We start from the raw sequence: 26,966 nt of genomic DNA, 5'->3' as shown, positions 1-26,966 counted from the left end.
ACTCAAGTGCTTTTCAGTTGGTAGCAAGGCTGAGTCATTTGTCGCCAGCGCCAATCTGCTTCAGTCTTGGTAGCGTCTAGTCTCGTCTAGGTTCTTAATTATACCTTAGTTTGTCGCTAACAAGTGCGTCCAGTTTGTGTTTGTTCTCTCCATTCAACAGTTGTTCGTCCTCTGTCTACTCATCTCGAAAAGGCAGTCAATGTCACCAACGACAAAATCGAACAATGATTCTAGACAGACGAATGTTCTGTACCTTTATACTCTGTTGACAGAGGTTTGATCGCACAATGCATAGGAAATACAGATTCGGTTTAGCTGCTTTCATTTTCTACCTGCTATGAATTATCACAAAGCACTGAATTTTGTTTTCTTAATATCGGGAAACTTGTTATTCATATGTTGCACTGTATCTTGAAATTTATCTTTTAAAATTAATTTGTTTCAGAAAAATGGAAGAAAAGCTATAAATCCAAGTACATGGGCGTTCACTTCCAATTTATCCCAAATTTGGCGCAAATTAATTATTCCACAGAATTGCTCTCTACTACAAGCCGTCCAGGACCTTCGCAGTCGCCGATGAAAAAAAATAACGCCTAGGACCCTGGCCGAAAGGTACCAGATTAACCCGCACAGAGGACATATGCGCGTATAAACCGTACTCTAAACTTTGCAATCCAGTTACTCCCCCCTCCCCTATAAAAAAGCTTAATGTACATCAGTTTATGCTTGCACTATCGCGTTACACCTAATGCTAGACTAAACACCGGTTTATCTTCGAAATAAGCGGCCTATATGCGGGTGAATATGGTAACCTTTTAGCTGCGCTTATTCACGAATAATGTTATAGTATCTACCTCTACTTCTTGTTAAATTGATCTCTCTCGCTTGCCTCCTTGCTTGCTTGCTTGCTTGCTTGATTCCAGTATCTGAATGTCCCTTGTATCCTGAAAAGAATAAAGCAAAGATAAGATTAATGCAATTACACCAGGATACAAAGCACGGCGGAGGCTTGTGCCTGCGTATACACAGCAGATATCTCAATCAACGTTGTCGAATTTTCAAGCCTCAAGCTTACACAACAGGACTGAACGGTCGTATCGGTAGCTGTAAATCTCTTTGTATTCAGCTGTAATTTCATGGTTGTCAAAGACAAACGACTGGAGAAAATACGGTTTGCCTCTTCGATTTCATTTCTGTAGAGATGAGCGATATCCGAGTTTGGTAAATTTGTTAATAAATTAGCTGTGTCACCTTGTTGGGTGGGGTGCCACATTCCTAACTTTTAATCAATTTTTTCTCCCAAAGAGTGGGGCCTAACCCCTGGGGAGGACTCCCATATAAAAGTGACAGGGTGATCGTCGGAAATGTTTGAAAAGAACCCCTAAAATTAAAGGTACCCAATTTTGTGGGCGTGGTCCAAACCCTCCAAGAGGTACCAAATCAGTTGATTGACATTTACCTCCTCTCATATTTTGTGGCTCAATACCCTAAAAGGTACCACCATACCTCTGACAGAAGCCATTTTTAGATTTTAGCACCCTAAGGGGAACCAAACCACGAATTTTAACCCCTTAAAGATAAGACGATCATCCCCATCACTTGCCCCTGGGGTAAATCATACAGAATTTATCTCACTTGCCCTTCTTACATATAATCATATTAAACAAGTTCAAGAATTATACCTCAGTTCTGCTCCTTGTTTAAAGTAACAATCTTTCTTGCTTGCATGTGCCTCAATTCCAATCGTGTGTCGTGATAGTATTGCTCTGTAAAGAATAAAACAACAAAACAGTTCAATAAAGTAATGAGAGAAATCTCCACAACATAGAACGCAGGGAGAGTGTTTACACGATTTAAGCAAAGCTTAACTCAAATAAAGAATAGACATATTGACTTCACTTCAGACTAGAAAGGCCCCAAGGAGCACGTTCCATACACGATGGGGGTAGGGGTGTGTAACCAGTCATTGAAGCTTTCACCTGTACTGTTGGAGCTAATAAAACAAATGAAGCCAATTAAGGTGAAACAACTCACCACTTCGAATAACTGTAGGTTGAAATTGATGAGGCCTCTTTGACACTTCCTTTGCTCGCTTTAGGAGTTACCTGAAGACGGAAAAGCATTATGTTATTAAGATATACTGGTAACACTTCCTGTTGTGTTCGTATAAATATTGATCGAAACAGAAATTAAGTTAACGAAAATAACTACTCACCTTTTAAACAATTTCATACTGCCGGAGGATGATGTTTTCTTTGGTTCATTTTATTTTGTCCCATCATGATGTCTGAAATTAACCTAGGGAGAGAGATGAATTAGACACACATGTTGGTTAACATCTCGTTCTTAACAAGTGGTCACTTCTACCTTAAAGTATCGGAGAGGCGGACCAACTAGTTACCCAAATCCTATCATACTGACCGCATTGAGGACGAAAGTGCAAAAGTGTATCGAAGTCGGGAAAACTATTGGATGCAGGGGTTTCAACTTCCTGCTTTCCAACCCCGCCGTTGCCATATGCATAATTTACCTATATTTCTCCCAGTTCTTGCCAAATGCCTTTTTTTTTTCTAGTTTCAATTCTCTTTAATATCAAGTTTTGGTCTCCCTCTCTCCCCTGCCCATTTTATTATACGCTTGAATCTCTCCTTTAAAAAACACGCTGAAATCTTTGAATCCTTATAAAAGCAGGCCTGCCCTTTTGACGTACCTCATAAACTTGTGCGGCAAGAATTGCCCAGGGAAAGATCGTGAATATCTCTTCAAACAAAGCTGACAGGACACATAAAAGGAGTCACTGCAAAGGAAGCATAAAAAATTACTTAAAAATTCAAAAGCTGGTGGTAAATGTTAGCAAGTCAAACAAGGTTTTGGATTTAAGAGCAATAACCGGGGGGGGGGGGTAACTTATAATTTCAGGCCTTGAGAAGAGGAGGGAGGGGAGAGGGGCTTATGAGAGTGCAGGAGCTTGTCTGAAATAATGAGTTCTGAACAAAACTTAAATTAGCCTTCACAAACGTTTACCATACAACTGAAACATGGCACTAATGGATTATGTATCACAGACGCAATGCCATTTTAGCTAGTAGCGCAATAATACTTTAGCTTATTAATGACCAAGTGTTCCTATTGACAAACTGATATGACTGGCCTTTTGGCCATTGGTGTGCCTGTGGCTTGGAGTATTTCTTTTGTGTTTTTTTAGCATGTGAAGGGGCGGCTTAATAGAGAGGGGCTTTATTAAAAGCCTAACATTGGGTGGGCGGTCTTATTAGAGAAGGAAGCTTAATAAAAAGAGGGTCCCTGAATATAGGTTTTACGCTAATTGAATCTGACCGGTAAATTTAAAAGTAAATATTCAAGGAAAGTTGTATCATGAAAAAGAGATGTTTTCCAAACGTGTAGAAAACACCCCATAAAAGTCAACGGTTATGCCAGGATTAATTGCTGCCCGTCACGTCAGTGTGTGTATACTGTATATCGAACATTACTGAACATCAATTTAACGTGCAGTTGATTAAAAGGTATAGTTGTTAACAGAAAATTATGCAACCACCAATTGACAATATGAATAAATGTTGACTTCAAACAAGCCCAATAAATATAGTTGTTCTGGGTGGAATTTTACTCGATATGGTCGTTTAATTGTTATAGCTACTTCATGTAAACTAAGATAAATGAACTTCACTTGTTGTTGTTGTTGTACAAACGACAGTAGAATCTCGATAGCATGCACCCACCCCACCCCCCATAATTCGAATTTCTCGCTCGTTTGAACGATTCCCGATACAGCGAATTTTCGTTTTCTTTAAAAACTCTTTGTTACCACTTACGGCTCAAGCTATAGAAATTCAACTGTATAACTACATTAGATGAAATCTGTTACCTGAAAACTGTAGAAGCCATTTGTGCTGTACAAACTTGCCGTCATTTCACCACGTTCTACCAGACTTTCCCTCTAAAGCCAATGTTCTGAAATGGAAGCCGAGCCAGGTTATAGCTTTCTTCGTTGCCGACACTCTCCCTCTCACTCTCAATAATGTTAAAGCCGTTTCTACGTTTGAAGCTAACTACATGAAGTTTGAAGCCATATACAACTCCATCGAAGACCTTGTATTCCTCGTGGTTGAAGTGTTAACTAAAATGAAATTTTAATGAGTTTATCTGCAATTCAAATTAGAGCTTTTTAATTCGCAGTTCCTTTTTGTCCAAAAAGGAGCAAAACTATTCTTGTCCACATTAGAATTATCATACCGTTTTCACCAGATCACACTAACTTCACGATGCCTTTTCAAACACGCCGTTAATGCGAGGGACAGGCGAAACACATATCAACCAAATTGTGTTAATAATGTGTGAGACTGTGAATTTGCATCCCTTTATAAACTCAAAGTGATTTCGGCGAAATAAAAATTGTCAAATTTTCTTAAACTTTCTGTGATTGTTCAGTACTATGTATTATTTCAAGAAGTGTAATAAAAAAAGCTACGATCCAGTAAATTAACCCCGTAATCGCTTGCAATATTCGCTTTCAAAAAATGAGTTTATTTTATAAGTTATTAACAAGTCTGGTGGTAACAGAAGTTGTACAGTTAACGGAGAACTTAACAAACGTTCTCAGATAGGATGTATAAAGAATAATCAGAAATAAAACATAAATTTCTTAGCAGGGAAGAATAGTATGAAGCAGTAAGGACCAAAAACGTTTCTTCCATGCGACTTTTCAGAATCAAATTTTATGTCCACAAGTGGTGCGCTAAGCGCACACTAGTCACGTAGAAAATTATGAAACGCGTGAGACTAAGACTGTCCTTTTTACAGGCAATATTACAAATCTTCAGAATTTTACGCTAGCAGATTGTGTAAAAAAGTGTTCGCGCTGGTGGACTGTGTAGGACAAGTGTGCGCGTAAGTGGATTGTGTAGGACAAGTGTGCGCGTAAGTGGATTGTGTAAACCAAGTGTGCGGGCTAGTGGATTACGTAGGACAAGAATGTGTAGGACAAGTGTGCGTGCTAAAACATTGTGTAGGACAAGTGTACGCACTAGTGGATTGTGTAAGACAGGTGTGCGGGCTAGTGGATTGTGTAAAACAAGTGTGCACAAAAATACATTGTTTAGGACAAGTGCAAGCGCTAATAGATTGTGCTAAGCAAGTGTACGCGCTAGTGGATTGTGTAGGACAAGCGTGCACGCTAGTGGATTGTGTCGGATAAGTGTACTCGCTAGTAGATTGTGTAGGACAAGAGTAAGCGCTAGTGGATTGTGTAGGACAAGTGTACTCACTAGTGGATTCTGTGGGACAAGTGTACGGACTAAAGGATTGTGTAGGACAAGTGTACGCGCTAGTGGATTGTGTAGGACAAGTGTACGCGCTAGTGAAGTGGGTAGGAAAAGTTTGCAAGCTAGTGGATTGTGTAAAACAAGTGTACGCGCCAGTAGATTGTGTAGGACAAGTGCACAGACTAATGGATTGTGTAGGACAAGTGTGCGCGCTAGTGGATTGTGCAGGCCAAGTGTACGGACTAATGGATTGTGTAGGACAAGTGTGCGCGCTAGTGGATTGTGTAGGCCAAGTGTACGGACTAATGGATTGTGTAGGACAAGTGTACAGACTAAATGATTTTGTAGGCCAAGTGTACAGACTAATGGATTGTGTAGGACAAGTGTACAGACTAATGGATTGTGTAGGACAAGTGTGCACGCTAGTGGATTGTGTAGGCCAAGTGTACGGACTAATGGATTGTGTAGGACAAGTGTACAGACTAACGGATTGTGTAGAACAAGTGTACAAACTAATGGATTGTGTAGGACAAGTGTACAGACTAATGGATTGTGTAGGCCAAGTGTACAGACTAAAGGATTGTGTAGGCCAAGTGTACAGACTAATCGATTGTGTAGGCCAAGTGTACAAACTAATGGATTGTGTAGGACAAGTGTACAGACTAATGGATTGTGTACAACAAGTGTACAGACTAATGGATTGTGTAGGCCAAGTGTACAGACTAATAGATTGTGTAGGCCAAGTGTACAGACTAATGGATTGTGTAGAACAAGTGTACAGACTAATGGATTGTGTAGAACAAGTGTACAAACTAATGGATTGTGTAGGACAAGTGTACAGACTAATCGATTGTGTAGGACAAGTGTACAGACTAATGCATTGTGTAGGACAAGTGTACAGACTAATGGATTGTGTAAGACAAGTGTACAGACTAATGGATTGTGTAGGCCAAGTGTACAGACTAATGGATTGTGTAGGACAAGTGTACAGACTAATGGATTATGTAGGACAAGTGTACAGACTAATAGATTGTGTAGGACAAGTGTACGCGCCAGTAGATTGTGTAGGACAAGTATACGGACTAATGGATTGTGTAGGACATGTGTGCGCGCCAGTAGGTTGTGTAGGACAAGTATACGGACTAATGGATTGTGTAGGACATGTGTGCGCGCTAGTGGATTGTGTACGACAAGTGTACAGACTAATGGATTGTGTAGAACAAGTGTACAGACTAATGGATTGTGTAGGACAAGTGTACAGACTAATGGATTGTGTAGGACAAGTGTAGAGACTAATGGATTGCGTAGGACAAGTGTACAGACTAATGGATTGTGTAGGACACGTGTAGAGACTAATGGATTGTGTAGGCCGAAACTACAGACTAATGGATTGTGTAGGACAAGTGTACAGACCAATGGATTGTGTAGGACAAGTGTACCCGCCAGTAGTTTGTGTAGGACAAGTATAGGACTAATGGTTTGTGTAGGACATGTGTGCGCGCCAGTAGATTGTGTAGGACAAGTATGCGGACTAATGGGTTGTGTAGGACAAGTGTGCGCGCCATTAGATTGTGTAGGACAAGTATATGAACTAATGGATTGTGTAGGACATGTGTGCGCGCCAGTAGATTGTGTAGGACAAGTATACGGACTAATGGATTGTGTAGGACAAGTGTGCGCGCCAGTAGATTATGTAGGACAAGTATACGGACTAATGGATTGTGTAGGACAAGTGTGCGCGCTAGTGGATTCTGTATGAAAAGTGTGCGCGCCAGTAGATTGTGTAGGACAAGTATACCGACTAATGGATTGTGTAGGACAAGTGTACAGACTAATAGATTCTGTAGGACAAGTGTGCGCGACAGAAGATTGTGTAGGACAAGTGTACAGACTAATGGCATGTATAGGACAAGTGTGCGCGCTAGTGGATTGTGTAGGACAAGTGTGCGCGCTAGTGGATTGTGTAGGACAAGTGTGCGCGCTAGTGAATTGTGTAGGAGAAGTGTACAGACTACTGGATTGTGTAGGACAAGTGTACCGCTTAATGGATTGTGTAGGACAAGTGTGCGCGCTAGTGGATTGTGTAGGACAAGTGTGCGCGCTAGTGGATTGTGTACGACAAGTCTACAGACTAATGGATTGTGTAGGACAAGAATACCGACTACTGGATTGTGTAGGACAAGTGTACCGACTAATGGATTGTGTAGGACAAGTGTACGCGCTAGTGGATTGTGTAGGACAAGTGTACGCGCTAGTGGATTGTGTGGGACAAGTGTACGCGCTAGTGGATTGTGTAGGACAAGTGTACAGATTAATGGATTGTGTATGACAAGCTTACGCGCTAGTGGATTGTGTAGGACAAGTGTACGGACTAATGGATTGTGTAGGACAAGTGTGCGCGCTAGTGGATTGTGTAGGACAAGTGTACAGACTAATGGATTGTGTAGGACAAGTGTACGCGCTAGTGGATTGTGTAGGACAAGTGTACGCGCTAGTGGATTCTGCAGGACAAGTGTGCGCGCTAGTGGATTGTGTAGGACAAGTGTACGGACTAATGGATTGTGTAGGACAAGTGTACGCGCTAGTGGATTGTGTAGGATAAGTGTACGCGCTAGTGGATTGTGTAGGATAAGTTTGCGCGCCAGTAGATTGTGTAGGACAAGTGTACAGACTAATGGATTGTGTAGGACAAGTGTAAGCGCTAGACGATTGTGTAGGACAAGTGTACGCGCTAGTGGATTCTGTAGGATACGTGCACGCGCTAGTAGATTGTGTAGTACAAGTGTACGGACTAATGGATTGTGTAGGACAAGTATGCACGCCCGTAGATTGTGTAGGACAAGTGTACAGACTAATGGATTGTGTAGGACAAGTGTGCGCGCCAGTAGATTGTGTAGGCCAAGTGTACGGACTAATGGATTGTGTAGGACAAGTGTGCGCGCCAGTAGATTGTGTAGGCCAAGTGTACGGACTAATGGATTGTGTAGGACAAGTGTGCGCGCTAGTGGATTGTGTAGGACAAGTGTACAGACTAATGGATTGCGTAGGACAAGTGTGCGCGGTAGTGGATTGTGTAGGACAAGTGTCCCCACTAGTGAATTGTGTAGGAGAAGTGTACGGACTAATGGATTCTGTAGGACAAGTGTACGGACTAATGGATTCTGTAGGACAAGTGTACAGACTAATAGATTGTGTAGGACAACTGTTCCCGCTAGTGGATTGTGTCGGCCAAGTGTACAGACTAATGGATTGTGTAGGACAAGTGTGCGCGCCAGTAGATTATGTAGGACAAGTATACGGACTAATGGATTGTGTAGGACAAGTGTGCGCGCTAGTGGATTCTGTATGACAAGTGTGCGCGCCAGTAAATTGTGTAGGACAAGTATACCGACTAATGGATTGTGTAGGACAAGTGTACAGACTAATAGATTCTGTAGGACAAGTGTGCGCGACAGTAGATTGTGTAGGACAAGTGTACAGACTAATGGATTGTATAGGACAAGTGTGCGCGCTAGTGGATTGTGTAGGACAAGTGTGCGCGCTAGTGGATTGTGTAGGACAAGTGTGCGCGCTAATGAATTGTGTAGGAGAAGTGTCAGACCAATAGATTCTGTAGGACAAGTGTGCGCGACAGTAGATTGTGTAGGACAAGTGTACAGACTAATGGATTCTATAGGACAAGTGTGCGCGCTCGTGGATTGTGTAGGACAAGTGTGCGCGCTAGTGGATTGTGTAGGACAAGTCTACAGACTAATGGATTGTGTAGGACAAGAATACCGACTACTGGATTGTGTAGGACAAGTGTACCGACTAATGGATTGTGTAGGACAAGTGTACGCGCTAGTGGATTGTGTAGGACAAGTATACGCGCTAGTGGATTGTGTAGGACAAGTGTACAGATTAATGGATTGTGTATGACAAGCTTACGCGCTAGTGGATTGTGTAGGACAAGTGTACGGACTAATGGATTGTGTAGGACAAGTGTGCGCGCTAGGGGATTGTGTAGGACAAGTGTACAGACTAATGGATTCTGTAGGACAAGTGTACGCGCTAGTGGATTGTGTAGGACAAGTGTACGCGCTAGTGGATTGTGTAGGACAAGTGTGCGCGCTAGTGGATTGTGTAGGACAAGTGTACGGACTAATGGATTGTGTAGGACAAGTGTACGCGCTAGTGGATTGTGTAGGATAAGTGTACGCGCTAGTGGATTGTGTAGGATAAGTTTGCGCGCCAGTAGATTGTGTAGGACAAGTGTACAGACTAATGGATTGTGTAGGACAAGTGTACACGCTAGTGGATTGTGTAGGACAAGTGTACGCGCTAGTGGATTCTGTAGGATACGTGCACGCGCTAGTGGATTGTGTAGGACAAGTGTACGCGCTGGTGGATTGAGTAGAATAAGTGTGCGCGCCAGTAGATTGTATAGGACAAGTATACGGACTAATGGATTGTGTACGACAAGTGTGCGCGCTAGTGGATTGTGTAGGCCAAGTGTACGGACTAATGGATTGTGTAGGACAAGTGTGCGCGCCAGTAGATTGTGTAGGCCAAGTGTACGGACTAGCGGATTGTGTAGGACAAGTGTGAGCGCTAGTGGATTGTGTAGGACAAGTGTACAGACTAATGGATTGTGTAGGACAAGTGTGCGCGCTAATGGATTGTGTAGGACAAGTGTACAGACTAATGGATTGTGTAGGACAAGTGTGCGCGCTAGTGGATTGTGTAGGACAAGTGTACGGACTAATGGATTGTTTAGGACAAGTGTACGGACTAATGGATTGTGTAGGACAAGTGTACGCGCTAGTGGATTGTGTAGGACAAGTGTACAGACTAATGGATTGTGTAGAACAAGTGTACGGACTAATGAACTGTGTAAAACAAGTGTACAGACTAATGGATTGTGTAGAACAAGTGTACGCACTAGTGGATTGTGTAGGACAAGTGTGCGCACTAGTGGATTGTGTAGGACAAGTGTACGCGCTAGTGGATTGTGTAGGACAAGTGTGCGGACTAATGGATTGTGTAGGATAAGTGTACGCGCTAGTGGATTGTGTAGGACAAGTGTAGGGACTAATGGATTGTGTAGGACAAGTGTACGGACTAATGGATTGTGTAGAACAAGTGTACGGACTAATGAATTGTGTAGAACAAGTGTCCAGACTAATGGATTGTGTAGGACAAGTGTGCGCGCAAGTGGATTGTATAGGACAAGTGTACAGACTAATGGATTGTGTAGAACAAGTGTACGGACTAATGAATTGTGTAGAACAAGTGTACAGACTAATAGATTGTGTAGATCAAGTGTACGCGCTAGTGGATTGTGTAGGACAAGTGTACGCGCTAGTGGATTGTGTAGGATAAGTGTGCGCGCTAGTGGATTGTGTAGGACAAGTGTGCGGACTAATGGATTGTGTAGGACAAGTGTACGCACTAGTGGATTGTGTAAGACAAGTGTACGCACTAGTGGATTGTGTAGGACAAGTGTACGCACTGGTGAATTGTGTAGGACAAGTGTAGGGACTAATGGATTGTGTAGGACAAGTGTACGCGTTAGTGGATTGTGTAGGACAAGTGTGCGGACTAATGGATTGTGTAGGATAAGTGTACGCGCTAGTGGATTGTGTAGGACAGGTGTAGGTAGTAATGGATTGTGTAGGACAAGTGTCCGCGCTAGTGGATTGTGTAGGACAAGTGTAGGGACTAGTGAATTGTGTAGGACAAGTGTACGCGCTGGTAGATTGTGTAGGACAAGTGTACGCACTAGTGGATTGTGTAGGACAAGTGTACGGACTAATGGATTGTGTAGGACAAGTGTACGCGCTAGTGGATTGTGTAGGACAAGTGTGCGCGCTAGTGGATTGTGTAGGACAAGTGTGCCCGCTAGTGGATTGTGTAGGACAAGTGTGCGCGCTAGTGGATTGGTAGGAAAAGTGTACGCGCTAGTGCATTGTGTAGGACAACTGTACGGACTAATGGATTGTGTAGGACATGTGTGCCCGCTAGTAGATTGTGTAGGACAAGTGTACGCGCTAGTGGATTGTGTAGGACAAGTGTAGGGACTAGTGGATTGTGTAGGACAAGTGTACGCGCTAGTGGATTGTGTAGGACAAGTGTAGGGACTAATGGATTGTGTAGGACAAGTGTACGCGCTAGTGGATTGTGTAGGACAAGTGTAGGGACTAGTGGATTGTGTAGGACAAGTGTACGCGCTAGTGGATTGTGTAGGACAAGTGTAGGGACTAGTGGATTGTCTATGACAAGTGTACGCGCTAGTGGATTGTGTAGGACAAGTGTACAGACTAATGGATTGTGTAGGACAAGTGTACGCGCTAGTGGATTGTGTAGGACAAGTGTACGCGCTAGTGGATTGTGTAGGACAAGTGTACAGACTAATGGATTGTGTAGGATAAGTGTACGCGCTAGTTGATTGTGTAGGACAAGTGTACGCGCTAGTGGATTGTGTAGGACAAGTGTTAGCGCTAGTGGATTGTGTAGGATAAGTGCACGCGCTAGCGGATTGTGTAGGACAGGTGTAGGGACTAATGGATTGTGTAGGATAAGTGTGCGCACTAGTGGATACTGTAGGACAAGTGTACGCACTAGTGGATTGTGTAGGACAAGTGTGCGCACTAGTGGATTGTGTAGGACAAGTGTACGCACTAGTGCATTGTGTAGGACAAGTGTACGCACTAGTGGATTGTGTAGGACAAGTGTACGCGCTAGTGGATTGTGTAGGACAAGTGTACGCACTAGTGCATTGTGTAGGACAAGTGTGCGGACTACTGGATTGTGTAAGATAAGTGTACGCGCTAGTGGATTGTGTAGGACAAGTGTACGCACTAGTGGATTGTGTAGGACAAGTGTGCGGACTACTGGATTGTGTAGGATAAGTGTACGCGTTAGTGGATTGTGTAGGACAAGTGTACGCACTAGTGGATTGAGTAGGACAAGTTTGCGCGCTAGTGGATTGTGTAGGACAAGTGTACGCACTAGTGGATTGTGTAGGACAAGTGTGAGGACTACTGGATTGTGTAGGACAAGTGTACGCACTAGTGGATTGTGTACGACAAGTGTACGCACTAGTGGATTGAGTAGGACAAGTTTGCGCGCTAGTGGATTGTGTAGGACAAGTGTACGCGCTAGTGGATTGTGTAGGACAAGTATACGGAATAATGGATTGTGTAGGACAAGTGTACGCACTAGTGGATTGTGTAGGATAAGTGTACGCACTAGTGGATTGTGTAGGATAAGTGTACGCACTATTGGATTCTGTAGGACAACTGTACGCGCTAGTGGATTGTGTAGGATAAGTGTACGCACTAGTGGATTGTGTAGGATAAGTGTACGCACTACTGGATTCTGTAGGACAAGTGTACGCACTAGTGGATTGTGTAGGAGAAGTGTACCCGCTAGTGGATTGTGTAGGACAAGTGTACGCGCTAGTGGATTGTGTAGGACAAGTGTGCGCACTAGTGGATTGTGTAGGACAAGTGTACGCGCTAGTGGATTGTGTATTACAAGTTTACGCGCTAGTGGATTGTGTAGGACAAGTGTGCGCACTAGTGGATTGTGTAGGACAAGTGTACGCGCTAGTGGATTGTGTAGGACAAGTGTACGCGCTACTGGATTCTGTAGGACAAGTGTACGCACTAGTGGATTGTGTAGGAGAAGTGTACGCGCTAGTGGATTGTGTAGGACAAGTGCACGCACTAGTGGATTGTGTAGGATAAGTGTGCGCACTAGTGGATTGTGTAGGACAAGTGTACGCGCTAGTGGATTGTGTAGGACAAGTGTGAGCACTAGTGGATTGTGTAGGATAAGTGTGCGCACTAGTGGATTGTGTAGGACAAGTGTACGCGCTAGTGGATTGTGTAGGACAAGTGTACGCGCTAGTGGATTGTGTAGGACAAGTGTACGCGCTAGTGGATTGTGTAGGACAAGTGTACAGACTAATGAATTGTGTAGGACAAGTGTACGCGCTAGTGGATTGTGTAGGACAAGTGTACAGACTAATGGATTGTGTAGGACAAGTGTGCCCGCTAGTGGATTGTGTAGGACAAGTGTACGCACTACTGGATTGTGTAGGACAAGTGTACAGACTAATGAATTGTGTAGGAAAACTGTACGCGCTAGTGGATTGTGTAGGACAAGTGTACGCACTAGTGGATTGTGTAGGACAAGTGTACCGACTAATGAATTGTGTAGGACAAGTGTACAGACTAATGAATTGTGTAGGACAAGTGTACAGACTAATGAATTGTGTAGGACAAGTGTACAGACTAATGAATTGTGTAGGACAAGTGTACAGACTAATGAATTGTGTAGGACAAGTGTACAGACTAATGAATTGTGTAGGACAAGTGTACAGACTAATGAATTGTGTAGGACAAGTGTACAGACTAATGAATTGTGTAGGACAAGTGTACAGACTAATGAATTGTGTAGGACAAGTGTACGCACTAGTGGATTGTGTAGGAAAAGTGTACAGACTAATGAATTGTGTAGGACAAGTGTACGCGCTAGTGGATTGTGTAGGACAAGTGTACCGACTAATGAATTGTGTAGGACAAGTGTACAGACTAATGAATTGTGTAGGACAAGTGTACGCACTAGTGGATTGTGTAGGACAAGTGTACGCACTAGTGGATTGTGTAGGACAAGTGTACGCGCTAGTGGATTGTGTAGGACAAGTGTACGCACTAGTGGATTGTGTAGGACAAGTGTACAGACTAAAGAATTGTGTAGGAGAAGTGTACGCGCTAGTGCATTGTGTAGGACAAGTGTAGGCACTAGTGGATTGTGTAGGACAAGTGTACGCACTAGTGGATTGTGTAGGACAAGTGTACAGACTAAAGAATTGTGTAGGACAAGTGTACGCGCTAGTGCATTGTGTAGGACAAGTGTAGGCACTAGTGGATTGTGTAGGACAAGTGTACGCGCTAGTGGATTGTGTAGGACAAGGGTACGCACTAGTGGATTGTGTAGGACAAGTATACGCGCTAGTGGATTGTGTAGGACAAGTGTACGCACTAGTGGATTGTGTAGGACAAGTGTACGCACTAGTGGATTGTGTAGGACAAGTGTACGCGCTAGTGGATTGTGTTGGACAAGTGTACGCACTAGTGCATTGTGTAGGACAAGTGTACGCACTAGTGGATTGTGTAGGACAAGTGTACGCACTAGTGGATTGTGTAGGACAAGTGTACGCACTAGTGGATTGTGTAGGACAAGTGTACGCACTAGTGGATTGTGTAGGACAAGTGTACGCACTAGTGGATTGTGTAGGACAAGTGTACGCGCTAGTGGATTTTGTAAGAAAAGTGTACGCACTAGTGGATTGTGTAGGACAAGTGTACGCGCTAGTGGATTCTGTAGGACAAGTGTACGCACTAGTGGATTGTGTAGGACAAGTTTACACACTAGTGGATTGTGTAGGACAAGTGTACGCGCTAGTGGATTGTGTAGGACAAGTGTACGCGATAGTGGATTGTGTAGGAGAAGTGTACGCACTAGTGGATTGTGTAGGACAAGTGTACACGCAAGTGGATTGTGTAGGACAAGTGTACGCACTAGTGGATTGTGTAGGACAAGTGTACGCACTAGTGGATTGTGTAGGACTAGTGTACGCACTAGTGGATTGTGTAGGACAAGTGTACACACTAGTGGATTGTGTAGGACAAGTGTAATGACTAAAGAATTGTGTAGGACAAGTGTACGCGGAAGTGGATTGTGTAGGACAAGTGTACGCACTAGTGGATTGTGTAGGACAAGTGTACGCACTAGTGGATTGTGTAGGACAAGTGTACGCGCTAGTGGATTGTGTAGGACAAGTGTATGCACTAGTGGATGGTGTAGGACAAGTGTACGCACTAGTGGCTTGTGTAGGACAAGTGTACGGACTACTGGATTGTGTAGGACAAGTGTACCGACTAATGGATTGTGTAGGACAAGTGTACCCGCTAGTGGATTGTGTAGGACAAGTTTACGCGCTAGTGGATTGTGTGGGACAAGTGTACGCGCTAGTGGATTCTGTAGGACAAGTGTACAGATTAATGGATTGTGTATGACAAGCTTACGCGCTAGTGGATTGTGTAGGACAAGTGTACGGACTAATGGATTGTGTAGGACAAGTGTGCGCGCTAGTGGATTGTGTAGGACAAGTGTACGCGCTAGTGGATTGTGTAGGACAAGTGTACGCGCTAGTGGATTCTGTAGGACAAGTGTGCGCGCTAGTGGATTGTGTAGGACAAGTGTACGGACTAATGGATTGTGTAGGACAAGTGTACGCGCTAGTGGATTGTGTAGGATAAGTGTACGCGCTAGTGGATTGTGTAGGATAAGTTTGCGCGCCAGTAGATTGTGTAGGACAAGTGTACAGACTAATGGATTGTGTAGGACAAGTGTAAGCGCTAGACGATTGTGTAGGACAAGTGTACGCGCTAGTGGATTCTGTAGGATACGTGCACGCGCTAGTGGATTGTGTAGGACAAGTGTACGCGCTAGTGGATTGAGTAGGATAAGTGTGCGCGCCAGTAAATTGTATAGGACAAGTATACGGACTAATAAATTGTATACGACAAGTGTGCGCGCTAGTGGATTGTGTAGGCCAAGTGTACGGACTAATGGATTGTGTAGGACAAGTGTGCGCGCTAGTAGATTCTGTAGTACAAGTGTACAGACTAATGGATTGTGTAGGACAAGTGTGCGCGCCAGTAGATTGTGTAGGCCAAGTGTACGGACTAATGGATTGTGTAGGACAAGTGTGCGCGCCAGTAGATTGTGTAAGCCAAGTGTACGGACTAATGGATTGTGTAGGACAAGTGTGCGCGCTAGTGGATTGTGTAGGACAAGTGTACAGACTAATGGATTGCGTAGGACAAGTGTGCGCGGTAGTGGATTGTGTAGGACAAGTGTCCCCACTAGTGAATTGTGTAGGAGAAGTGTACGGACTAATGGATTCTGTAGGACAAGTGTACGGACTAATGGATTCTGTAGGACAAGTGTACAGACTAATAGATTGTGTAGGACAACTGTTCCCGCTAGTGGATTGTGTCGGCCAAGTGTACAGACTAATGGATTGTGTAGGACAAGTGTGCGCGCCAGTAGATTATGTAGGATAAGTATACGGACTAATGGATTGTGTAGGACAAGTGTGCGCGCTAGTGGATTCTGTATGACAAGTGTGCGCGCCAGTAAATTGTGTAGGACAAGTATACCGACTAATGGATTGTGTAGGACAAGTGTACAGACTAATAGATTCTGTAAGACAAGTGTGCGCGACAGTAGATTGTGTAGGACAAGTGTACAGACTAATGGATTGTATAGGACAAGTGTGCGCGCTAGTGGATTGTGTAGGACAAGTGTGCGCGCTAGTGGATTATGTAGGACAAATGTGCGCGCTAATGAATTGTGTAGGAGAAGTGTACAGACCAATAGATTCTGTAGGACAAGTGTGCGCGACAGTAGATTGTGTAGGACAAGTGTACAGACTAATGGATTGTATAGGACAAGTGTGCGCGCTCGTGGATTGTGTAGGACAAGTGTGCGCGCTAGTGGATTGTGTAGGACAAGTCTACAGACTAATGGATTGTGTAGGACAAGAATACCGACTACTGGATTGTGTAGGACAAGTGTACCGACTAATGGATTGTGTAGGACAAGTGTACGCGCTAGTGGATTGTGTAGGACAAGTATACGCGCTAGTGGATTGTGTAGGACAAGTGTACAGATTAATGGATTGTGTATGACAAGCTTACGCGCTAGTGGATTGTGTAGGACAAGTGTACGGACTAATGGATTGTGTAGGACAAGTGTGCGCGCTAGGGGATTGTGTAGGACAAGTGTACAGACTAATGGATTCTGTAGGACAAGTGTACGCGCTAGTGGATTGTGTAGGACAAGTGTACGCGCTAGTGGATTGTGTAGGACAAGTATGCGCGCTAGTGGATTGTGTAGGACAAGTGTACGGACTAATGGATTGTGTAGGACAAGTGTACGCGCTAGTGGATTGTGTAGGATAAGTGTACGCGCTAGTGGATTGTGTAGGATAAGTTTGCGCGCCAGTAGATTGTGTAGGACAAGTGTACAGACTAATGGATTGTGTAGGACAAGTGTACACGCTAGTGGATTGTGTAGGACAAGTGTACGCGCTAGTGGATTCTGTAGGATACGTGCACGCGCTAGTGGATTGTGTAGGACAAGTGTACGCGCTGGTGGATTGAGTAGAATAAGTGTGCGCGCCAGTAGATTGTATAGGACAAGTATACGGACTAATGGATTGTGTACGACAAGTGTGCGCGCTAGTGGATTGTGTAGGCCAAGTGTACGGACTAATGGATTGTGTAGGACAAGTGTGCGCGCCAGTAGATTGTGTAGGCCAAGTGTACGGACTAGCGGATTGTGTAGGACAAGTGTGAGCGCTAGTGGATTGTGTAGGACAAGTGTACAGACTAATGGATTGTGTAGGACAAGTGTGCGCGCTAGTGGATTGTGTAGGAAAAGTGTACAGACTAATGGATTGTGTAGGACAAGTGTGCGCGCTAGTGGATTGTGTAGGACAAGTGTCCCCACTAGTAAATTGTGTAGGAGAAGTGTACAGACTAATGGATTCTGTAGGAAAAGTGTACGGACTACTGGATTGTGTAGGACAAGTCTACCGACTAATGGATTGTGTAGGACAAGTGTGCACGCTAGTGGATTGTGTAGGACAAGTGTACGGACTAATGGATTGTTTAGGACAAGTGTACGGACTAATGGATTGTGTAGGACAAGTGTACGCGCTAGTGGATTGTGTAGGACAAGTGTACAGACTAATGGATTGTGTAGAACAAGTGTACGGACTAATGAACTGTGTAAAACAAGTGTACAGACTAATGGATTGTGTAGAACAAGTGTACGCACTAGTGGATTGTGTAGGACAAGTGTGCGCACTAGTGGATTGTGTAGGATAAGTGTACGCGCTAGTGGATTGTGTAGGACAAGTGTGCGGACTAATGGATTGTGTAGGATAAGTGTACGCGCTAGTGGATTGTGTAGGACAAGTGTAGGGACTAATGGATTGTGTAGGACAAGTGTACGGACTAATGGATTGTGTAGAACAAGTGTACGGACTAATGAATTGTGTAGAACAAGTGTACAGACTAATGGATTGTGTAGGACAAGTGTGCGCGCAAGTGGATTGTATAGGACAAGTGTACAGACTAATGGATTGTGTAGAACAAGTGTACGGACTAATGAATTGTGTAGAACAAGTGTACAGACTAATAGATTGTGTAGATCAAGTGTACGCGCTAGTGGATTGTGTAGGACAAGTGTACGCGCTAGTGGATTGTGTAGGATAAGTGTGCGCGCTAGTGGATTGTGTAGGACAAGTGTGCGGACTAATGGATTGTGTAGGACAAGTGTACGCACTAGTGGATTGTGTAAGACAAGTGTACGCACTAGTGGATTGTGTAGGACAAGTGTACGCACTGGTGAATTGTGTAGGACAAGTGTAGGGACTAATGGATTGTGTAGGAGAAGTGTACGCGTTAGTGGATTGTGTAGGACAAGTGTGCGGACTAATGGATTGTGTAGGATAAGTGTACGCGCTAGTGGATTGTGTAGGACAGGTGTAGGTACTAATGGATTGTGTAGGACAAGTTTGCGCGCTAGTGGATTGTGTAGGACAAGTGTAGGGACTAGTGAATTGTGTAGGACAAGTGTACGCGCTGGTAGATTGTGTAGGACAAGTGTACGCACTAGTGGATTGTGTAGGACAAGTGTACGGACTAATGGATTGTGTAGGACAAGTGTACGCGCTAGTGGATTGTGTAGGACAAGTGTGCGCGCTAGTGGATTGTGTAGGACAAGTGTGCCCGCTAGTGGATTGTGTAGGACAAGTGTGCGCGCTAGTGGATTGGTAGGACAAGTGTACGCGCTAGTGCATTGTGTAGGACAACTGTACGGACTAATGGATTGTGTAGGACATGTGTGCCCGCTAGTAGATTGTGTAGGACAAGTGTAAGAACTAATGGATTGTGTAGGACAAGTGTACGCGCTAGTGGATTGTGTAGGACAAGTGTAGGGACTAATGGATTGTGTAGGACAAGTGTACGCGCTAGTGGATTGTGTAGGACAAGTGTAGGGACTAGTGGATTGTGTAGGACAAGTGTACGCGCTAGTGGATTGTGTACGACAAGTGTAGGGACTAGTGGATTGTCTATGACAAGTGTACGCGCTAGTGGATTGTGTAGGACAAGTGTACAGACTAATGGATTGTGTAGGACAAGTGTACGCGCTAGTGGATTGTGTAGGATAAGTGTACGCCCTAGTGGATTGTGTAGGACAAGTGTACAGACTAATGGATTGTGTAGGATAAGTGTACGCGCTAGTGGATTGTGTAGGACAAGTGTACGCGCTAGTGGATTGTGTAGGACAAGTGTACGCGCTAGTGGATTGTGTAGGACAAGTGTTAGCGCTAGTGGATTGTGTAGGATAAGTGCACGCGCTAGCGGATTGTGTAGGACAGGTGTAGGGACTAATGGGTTGTGTAGGATAAGTGTGCGCACTAGTGGATTGTGTAGGACAAGTGTACGCACTAGTGGATTGAGTAGGACAAGTGTACGCACTAGTGGATTGAGTAGGACAAGTGTACGCACTAGTGGATTGAGTAGGACAAGTTTGCGCGCTAGTGGATTGTGTAGGACAAGTGTACGCACTAGTGGATTGTGTAGGACAAGTGTGAGGACTACTGGATTGTGTAGGACAAGTGTACGCACTAGTGGATTGTGTAGGACAAGTGTACGCACTAGTGGATTGAGTAGGACAAGTTTGCGCGCTAGTGGATTGTGTAGGACAAGTGTACGCGCTAGTGGATTGTGTAACACAAGTATACGGAATAATGGATTGTGTAGGACAAGTGTACGCACTAGTGGATTGTGTAGGATAAGTGTACGCACTAGTGGATTGTGTAGGATAAGTGTACGCACTACTGGATTCTGTAGGACAACTGTACGCGCTAGTGGATTGTGTAGGATAAGTGTACGCACTAGTGGATTGTGTAGGATAAGTGTACGCACTACTGGATTCTGTAGGACAAGTGTACGCACTAGTGGATTGTGTAGGAGAAGTGAACCCGCTAGTGGATTGTGTAGGACAAGTGTACGCGCTAGTGGATTGTGTAGAACAAGTGTGCGCACTAGTGGATTGTGTAGGACAAGTGTACGCGCTAGTGGATTGTGTATTACAAGTTTACGCGCTAGTGGATTGTGTAGGACAAGTGTGCGCACTAGTGGATTGTGTAGGACAAGTGTACGCGCTAGTGGATTGTGTAGGACAAGTGTACGCGCTACTGGATTCTGTAGGACAAGTGTACGCACTAGTGGATTGTGTAGGAGAAGTGTACGCGCTAGTGGATTGTGTAGGACAAGTGCACGCACTAGTGGATTGTGTAGGATAAGTGTGCGCACTAGTGGATTGTGTAGGACAAGTGTACGCGCTAGTGGATTGTGTAGGACAAGTGTGAGCACTAGTGGATTGTGTAGGATAAGTGTGCGCACTAGTGGATTGTGTAGGACAAGTGTACGCGCTAGTGGATTGTGTAGGACAAGTGTATACGCTAGTGGATTGTGTAGGACAAGTGTACGCGCTAGTGGATTGTGTAGGACAAGTGTACAGACTAATGAATTGTGTAGGACAAGTGTACGCGCTAGTGGATTGTGTAGGACAAGTGTACAGACTAATGGATTGTGTAGGACAAGTGTGCCCGCTAGTGGATTGTGTAGGACAAGTGTACGCACTACTGGATTGTGTAGGACAAGTGTACAGACTAATGAATTGTGTAGGAAAAGTGTACGCGCTAGTGGATTGTGTAGGACAAGTGTACAGACTAATGAATTGTGTAGGACAAGTGTACGCACTAGTGGATTGTGTAGGACAAGTGTACCGACTAATGAATTGTGTAGGACAAGTGTACAGACTAATGAATTGTGTAGGACAAGTGTACAGACTAATGAATTGTGTAGGACAAGTGTACAGACTAATGAATTGTGTAGGACAAGTGTACAGACTAATGAATTGTGTAGGACAAGTGTACGCACTAGTGGATTGTGTAGGACAAGTGTACAGACTAATGAATTGTGTAGGACAAGTGTACAGACTAATGAATTGTGTAGGACAAGTGTACAGACTAATGAATTGTGTAGGACAAGTGTACGCACTAGTGGATTGTGTAGGACAAGTGTACGCACTAGTGGATTGTGTAGGACAAGTGTACGCGCTAGTGGATTGTGTAGGACAAGTGTACCGACTAATGAATTGTGTAGGACAAGTGTACAGACTAATGAATTGTGTAGGACAAGTGTACGCACTAGTGGATTGTGTAGGACAAGTGTACGCACTAGTGGATTGTGTAGGACAAGTGTACGCGCTAGTGGATTGTGTAGGACAAGTGTACGCACTAGTGGATTGTGTAGGACAAGTGTACAGACTATAGAATTGTGTAGGACAAGTGTACGCGCTAGTGCATTGTGTAGGACAAGTGTAGGCACTAGTGGATTGTGTAGGACAAGTGTACGCACTAGTGGATTGTGTAGGACAAGTGTACAGACTAAAGAATTGTGTAGGACAAGTGTACGCGCTAGTGCATTGTGTAGGACAAGTGTAGGCACTAGTGGATTGTGTAGGACAAGTGTACGCGCTAGTGGATTGTGTAGGACAAGTGTACCCACTAGTGGATTGTGTAGGACAAGTGTACGCGCTAGTGGATTGTGTAGGACAAGTGTACGCACTAGTGGATTGTGTAGGACAAGTGTACGCACTAGTGGATTGTGTAGGACAAGTGTACGCGCTAGTGGATTGTGTAGGACAAGTGTACGCACTAGTGCATTGTGTAGGACAAGTGTACGCACTAGTGGATTGTGTAGGACAAGTGTACGCACTAGTGGATTGTGTAGGACAAGTGTACGCACTAGTGGATTGTGTAGGACAAGTGTACGCACTAGTGGATTGTGTAGGACAAGTGTACGCGCTAGTGGATTGTGTAGGACAAGTGTACGCACTAGTGGATTGTGTAGGACAAGTGTACACACTAGTGGATTGTGTAGGACAAGTGTACGCGCTAGTGGATTGTGTAGGACAAGTGTACGCGATAGTGGATTGTGTAGGACAAGTGTACGCACTAGTGGATTGTGTAGGACAAGTGTACACGCAAGTGGATTGTGTAGGACAAGTGTACGCACTAGTGGATTGTGTAGGACAAGTGTACGCACTAGTGGATAGTGTAGGACTAGTGTACGCACTAGTGGATTGTGTAGGACAAGTGTACGCACTAGTGGATTGTGTAGGACAAGTGTACGCGCAAGTGGATTGTGTAGGACAAGTGTACGCGCAAGTGGATTGTGTAGGACAAGTGTACGCACTAGTGGATTGTGTAGGACAAGTGTACGCACTAGTGGATTGTGTAGGACAAGTGTACGCGCTAGTGGATTGTGTAGGACAAGTGTACGCACTAGTGGATGGTGTAGGACAAGTGTACGCACTAGTGGATTGTGTAGGACAAGTGTACGGACTAGTGGATTGTGTAGGACAAGTGTACGCGCTAGTGGATTGTGTAGGACAAGTGTACGCACTAGTGGATTGTGTAGGACAAGTGTACGCACTAGTGGATTGTGTAGGACAAGTGTACGCACTAGTGGATTGTGTAGGACAAGTGTACGCACTAGTGGATTGTGTAGGACAAGTGTACGCGCTAGTGGATTGTGTAGGACAAGTGTACGCACTAGTGGATTGTGTAGGACAAGTGTACAGACTAAAGAATTGTGTAGGACAAGTGTACGCGCTAGTGCATTGTGTAGGACAAGTGTAGGCACTAGTGGATTGTGTAGGACAAGTGTACGCACTAGTGGATTGTGTAGGACAAGTGTACAGACTAAAGAATTGTGTAGGACAAGTGTACGCGCTAGTGCATTGTGTAGGACAAGTGTAGGCACTAGTGGATTGTGTAGGACAAGTGTACGCGCTAGTGGATTGTGTAGGACAAGTGTACCCACTAGTGGATTGTGTAGGACAAGTGTACGCGCTAGTGGATTGTGTAGGACAAGTGTACGCACTAGTGGATTGTGTAGGACAAGTGTACGCACTAGTGGATTGTGTAGGACAAGTGTACGCGCTAGTGGATTGTGTAGGACAAGTGTACGCACTAGTGCATTGTGTAGGACAAGTGTACGCACTAGTGGATTGTGTAGGACAAGTGTACGCACTAGTGGATTGTGTAGGACAAGTGTACGCACTAGTGGATTGTGTAGGACAAGTGTACGCACTAGTGGATTATGTAGGACAAGTGTACGCGCTAGTGGATTGTGTAGGACAAGTGTACGCACTAGTGGATTGTGTAGGACAAGTGTACACACTAGTGGATTGTGTAGGACAAGTGTACGCGCTAGTGGATTGTGTAGGACAAGTGTACGCGATAGTGGATTGTGTAGGACAAGTGTACGCACTAGTGGATTGTGTAGGACAAGTGTACACGCAAGTGGATTGTGTAGGACAAGTGTACGCACTAGTGGATTGTGTAGGACAAGTGTACGCACTAGTGGATAGTGTAGGACTAGTGTACGCACTAGTGGATTGTGTAGGACAAGTGTACGCACTAGTGGATTGTGTAGGACAAGTGTACAGACTAAAGAATTGTGTAGGACAAGTGTACGCGCAAGTGGATTGTGTAGGACAAGTGTACGCACTAGTGGATTGTGTAGGACAAGTGTACGCACTAGTGGATTGTGTAGGACAAGTGTACGCGCTAGTGGATTGTGTAGGACAAGTGTACGCACTAGTGGATGGTGTAGGACAAGTGTACGCACTAGTGGATTGTGTAGGACAAGTGTACGGACTAGTGGATTGTGTAGGACAAGTGTACGCGCTAGTGGATTGTGTAGGACAAGTGTACGCACTAGTGGATTGTGTAGGACAAGTGTACGCACTAGTGGATTGTGTAGGACAAGTGTACGCACTAGTGGATTGTGTAGGACAAGTGTACAGACTAAAGAATTGTGTAGGACAAGTGTACGCGCAAGTGGATTGTGTAGGACAAGTGTACGCACTAGTGGATTGTGTAGGACAAGTGTACGCACTAGTGGATTGTGTAGGACAAGTGTACGCGCTAGTGGATTGTGTAGGACAAGTGTACGCACTAGTGGATGGTGTAGGACAAGTGTATGCACTAGTGGATTGTGTAGGACAAGTGTACGGACTAGTGGATTGTGTAGGACAAGTGTACGCGCTAGTGGATTGTGTAGGACAAGTGTACGCAGTAGTGGATTGTGTAGGACAAGTGTACGCACTAGTGGATTGTGTAGGACAAGTGTACGCACTAGTGGATTGTGTAGGACAAGTGTACGCACTAGTGGATTGTGTAGGATAAGTGTGCGCACTAGTGGATTGTGTAAGACAAGTGTACACGCTAGTGGATTGTGTAGGACAAGTGTACGCGCTAGTGGATTCTGTAGGACAAGTGTGAGCACTAGTGGATTGTGTAGGACAAGTGTACGCACTAGTGGATTGTGTAGGATAAGTGTGCGCACTAGTGGATTGTGTAAGACAAGTGTACACGCTAGTGGATTGTGTAGGAAAAGTGTGAGCACTAGTGGATTGTCTAGGATAAGTGTGCGCACTAGTGGATTGTGTAGGACAAGTGTACGCACTAGTGGATTGTGTAGGACAAGTGTACGCACTAGTGGATTGTGTGGGACAAGTGTACGCGCTAGTGGATTGTGTAGGACAAGTGTACGCACTAGTGGATTGTGTAGGACAAGTGTACACGCTAGTGGATTGTGTAGGACAAGTGTACAGACTAATGGATTGTGCAGGACAAGTGTGCGCGCTAGTGGATGGTGTAGGACAAGTGTACGCGCTAGTGGACTGTGTAGGACAAGTGTACAAACTAATGAATTGTGTAGGACAAGTGTACGCGCTAGTGGATTGTGTAGGACAAGTGTACAGACTAATGGATTGTGCAGGACAAGTGTGCGCGCTAGTGGATGGTGTAGGACAAGTGTACGCGCTAGTGGATTGTGTAGGACAAGTGTACGCGCTAGTGGATTGTGTAGGACAAGTGTACGCACTAGTGGATTGTGTAGGACAAGTGTACGCACTAGTGGATTGTGTAGGACAAGTGTACGCACTAGTGGATTGTGTAGGACAAGTGTACGCACTAGTGGATTGTGTAGGACAAGTGTACGCGCTAGTGGATTGTGTAGGACAAGTGTACGCACTAGTGGATTGTGTAGGACAAGTGAACGCACTAGTGGATTGTGTAGGACAAGTGTGAGCACTAGTGGATTATGTAGGACAAGTGTACGCACTAGTGGATTGTGTAGGACAAGTGAACGCGCTAGTGGATTGTGTAGGACAAGTGTACGCACTAGTGGTTTGTGTAGGACAAGTGTACGCGCTAGTGGATTGTGTAGGACAAGTGTACGCACTAGTGGATTGTGTAGGACAAGTGTACGCACTAGTGGATTGTGTAGGAGAAGTGAACGCGCTAGTGGATTGTGTAGGACAAGTGTACGCACTAGTGGATTGTGTAGGACAAGTGTACGCGCTAGTGGATTGTGTAGGACAAGTGTACGCACTAGTGGATTGTGTGGGATAAGTGTGCGCACTAGTGGATTGTGTAGGACAAGTGTACGCGCTAGTGGATTGTGTAGGACAAGTGTACAGACTAATAGATTGTGTAGGACAAGTGTACGCGCTAGTGGATTGTGTCGGACAAGTGTACGCGCTAGTGGATTGTGTAGGATAAGTGTGCGCACTAGTGGATTGTGTAGGAAAGTTGTACGCACTAGTGGATTGTGTAGGACAAGTGTACGCACTGGTGGATTGTCTAGGACAAGTGTGCGCACTAGTGGATTGTGTAGGACAAGTGTGCGCACTAGTGGATTGTGTAGGTCAAGTGTACAGACTAATGGATTGTGTAGGACAAGTGTGCGCACTAGTGGATTCTGTAGGAAAGTTGTACGCACTAGTGGATTGTGTAGGACAAGTGTACGCACTAGTGGATTGTGTATGACAAGTGTCCGCACTAGTCGATTGTGTAGGACAAGTGAGCGCACTAGTGGATTGTGTAGGACAAGTGTAAAGACTAATGGATTGTGCAAGACAAGTGTACGCGCTAGTGGATTGTGTAGGACAAGTGTACACACTAATGGATAGTGTAGGACAAGTGTGCGCGCTAGTGGATTGTGTAGGACAAGTGTACGCGCTAGTGGATTGTGTAGGACAAGTGTACGGGCTAGTGGATTGTGTGGGACAAGTGTGCGCACTAGTGGATTGTGTAGGACAAGTGTACAGACTAATGGATTGTGTAGGACAAGTGTACGCGCTAGTGGATTGTGTAGGACAAGTGTACGCGCTAGTGGATTGTGTAGGACAAGTGTACGCGCTAGTGGATTGTGTAGGACAAGTGTACGCGCTAGTGGATTGTGTAGCACAAGTGTACAGACTAATGGATTGTGTAGGAAAACTGTGAGCACTAGTGGATTGTGTAGGACAAGTGTAGGGAGTAATAGATTGTGTAGGATAAGTGTACGCGCTAGTGGATTGTGTAGGACAAGTGTACGCACTACTGGATTGTGTAGGACAAGTGTGCGCGCTAGTGGATTGTGTAGAACAAGTGTACGCGCTAGTGGATTGTGTAGGACAAGTGTA

The 26,966-nt window shown here is 44.7% G+C and overlaps 1 long non-coding RNA gene across 1 annotated transcript in view; it reads right to left on the bottom strand.

The window, feature by feature from the left end:
- Positions 1-568: 568 nt before the first annotated feature.
- Positions 569-26,966, bottom strand: part of LOC146458080 (uncharacterized) — a 40,192-nt gene continuing 13,794 nt past the window's right edge. Inside the window, exons 3-8 of the long non-coding RNA XR_014858339.1 lie at positions 3,887-4,138; positions 2,711-2,797; positions 2,216-2,298; positions 2,035-2,105; positions 1,683-1,766; positions 569-944 (exon numbers count right to left, since the gene is read on the bottom strand). This is a non-coding gene — a long non-coding RNA (uncharacterized LOC146458080). The remainder of the gene's footprint in view (positions 945-1,682; positions 1,767-2,034; positions 2,106-2,215; positions 2,299-2,710; positions 2,798-3,886; positions 4,139-26,966) is intronic.

This window comes from Pavona decussata, unplaced genomic scaffold (assembly GCF_977016875.1).
Source record: "Pavona decussata unplaced genomic scaffold, jaPavDecu1.1 SCAFFOLD_234, whole genome shotgun sequence".
NCBI lineage: Eukaryota > Metazoa > Cnidaria > Anthozoa > Scleractinia > Agariciidae > Pavona > Pavona decussata.
Note: the sequence above shows the minus strand (reverse complement) of the source record. Positions and strands in the feature narration are given on the sequence as shown.